Source organism: Alexandromys fortis, unplaced genomic scaffold (assembly GCF_014885135.2).
Source record: "Alexandromys fortis isolate MF-2015 unplaced genomic scaffold, M_Fortis_MF-2015_v1.1 scaffold_2_26212498_36691700, whole genome shotgun sequence".
Lineage (NCBI taxonomy): Eukaryota > Metazoa > Chordata > Mammalia > Rodentia > Cricetidae > Alexandromys > Alexandromys fortis.
The window spans coordinates 6,568,291-6,570,721 of NW_026067931.1; positions in this window are offsets into that span (position 1 = coordinate 6,568,291).

A 2,431-nucleotide genomic window follows, 5' to 3' on the forward strand; every position below is an offset into this window, starting at 1 on the left:
TTTTTTTTGGTTTTTCGAGACAGGGTTTCTCTGTGGTTTTGGAGCCTGTCCTGGAACTAGCTCTTGTAGACCAGGCTGGTCTCTAACTCACAGAGATCCGCCTGCCTCTGCCTCCCGAGTGCTGGGATTAAAGGCATGTGCCACCACTGCCCGGCCTATGTGTGTTTCTCTTAGGGCTCACTTTGTTACTTAACTTCTCTGGGGTCGTGGTCTCATGTACTATACATGCAGACATAGGTGTGTACGTGAGCCCCAAGCTGCTGGCTTCAGTTTTAGTTCCCAGCGCATACAGAGGACTGCAAATCTCTACTCTTTCTGTGAGTTTGCCCCCAAATAAATAAACCTGTGATATACTCCATTCTGGGCTAGTGTGGAACTATTTTACATGGCAACAAACATTGATGGAAAAATATCAATAAAGTACTGGCAAACCAAATCCAAGAACACATCAAAAAATCATCCACCATGACCAAGTTGGCTTCAGCCCAGAGATGCAGGGATGATTCGACATACGAAGATCTGTCAATGAAATTCACCATATAAACAAACTGAAGGAAAAAAAAAAACACATGATCATCTCATTAGATGCTGAAAAACCTTTGACAAAATACAACATCCCTTCATGATAAAGTTCTTGGAGATAGAATGGATATAAGGAACACACCTAAACTTAATAAAGGCAATATACAGCAAGCTAATAGCCAACATCAAACTAAATGGAGAGAAACTCCCAGCGATCCTACTGAAATCAGGAACAAGACACGACCACAGACGGAATCATCTAGAACCTCATCGCAGGATCAGGATAAGGCCTTTGACAAAAGCAGTACAACCCCAAAAAGTTGTCATTGTACTTATGGCAAGAATTTACCTTTGATTTATGGAGAAATAATCTGCTTTTTAAATTGTTTAACTTGCTGATTCCATAATCAGCAGGTATTTCAATAAGGACATTCCCCATGTTTAAATTCCAGTCCCCCAAAATTAGACCATTTAACACCCTATTTTTTTTTTAAAAAAGCATTGAACATCATAGAACAAAGAACAATACCAAAAAAGATCTCTGGTGTTGAATGTCTCCTATCAGCAAGTACAACACCTGGTATCGCAAGGACTGCTCATTCAGTTTTTGTTTGTTTTTTATTTTTTAATTGATTTTTATTGAACTCTATATTTTTCTCTGCTCCCCTCCCTGCCTCTCCCCTCCCCCTTCAACCCTCCCCCAAGGTACCCATGCTCCCAATTTACTCAGGAGATCTTGTCTTTTTCTTCTTCTCATGTAGATTAGATCTATGTAAGTCTCTTTTAGACAACAACCTCATTGTTGTCTAGGTTCTCTGGGATTGTTGGGTGGGGGTCATTAGAGAGGCAGGGTCACGAAGAAAGAAATTCAGTCCAGGTACAGGTGGCACCAAGAGAATCTGAGTTATACTAATGCTTTGGCCTACAGCCACAATTTATTCTACAATATTTCAACAACCCTCATATTTAATTTTCATGATATCACCAAGGCCTGTTTGAATAATGTAGCTGACAATAAGAAGTGACTGGAAATGTGCCAACCATTCTTCCAGGAACAAGATTCGTGGCTATACCGTGCTCAGTTGGACATAGACTTACACAAAGAACTACCTGGACCATAGTCCTCTTAAATATGGATGAGGCTTCCTTTGCCTTCTCATCCCCCATGAAAACTGCATTCACTTTAGTTCTATCACTGGGAACAAACCCTACAATGAAAACTGTGTCTTGAGATGTTCACACTTCTCAATTCGAGAATGAACAGAACACAAAAAGGAAGAAAATTCTGAGACGTTTTATCCACGGGATGAGAAGTGAGGTCGGCGAGGACACAGCCATGTTGGAGGGATATGTGTATCACGTGGCTGGGGTGCAAATGCCTGGGGTACAGAGGAGAGGGGAGGCGAGTGAAGGAGAACCACCGGAGAAGAGAAAGAATCAGATTGTAAAAGATGGCGCAGGAGGTGGGGGGATTCAACCATAAAAATTTAGCACCAAGAGAGCAACAAAATTATTTCATAAGCCCTAGTCACACAATAGAAAGGAAAATCAGGAAAGCGAGTCTCACTGGCTTCCTGATAGGACACCGGAGTCTTAAATGGTTCCTCTCACCCTTTCTGGAGCTGGCACTGAGGTAGCTAAATGCAAGCCCTTTGTAACTCAACTCCAAAGGATTCTGACATTTATTTGGTATAAATAGCAGCAAATAACAAAAACTAACAACTCTTCATCACATGGAAAATTGGATGGGGGGCTGGAGAGATGGCTCAGTGGTTAAGAGCGCTGCCTGCTCTTCCAAAGGTCCTGAGTTCAATTCCCAGCAACCACATGGTGGCTCACAACCATCTGCAATGAGGTCTGGTGCCCTCTTCTGGCCTGCAGATATACACACAGACAGAATATTGTATAC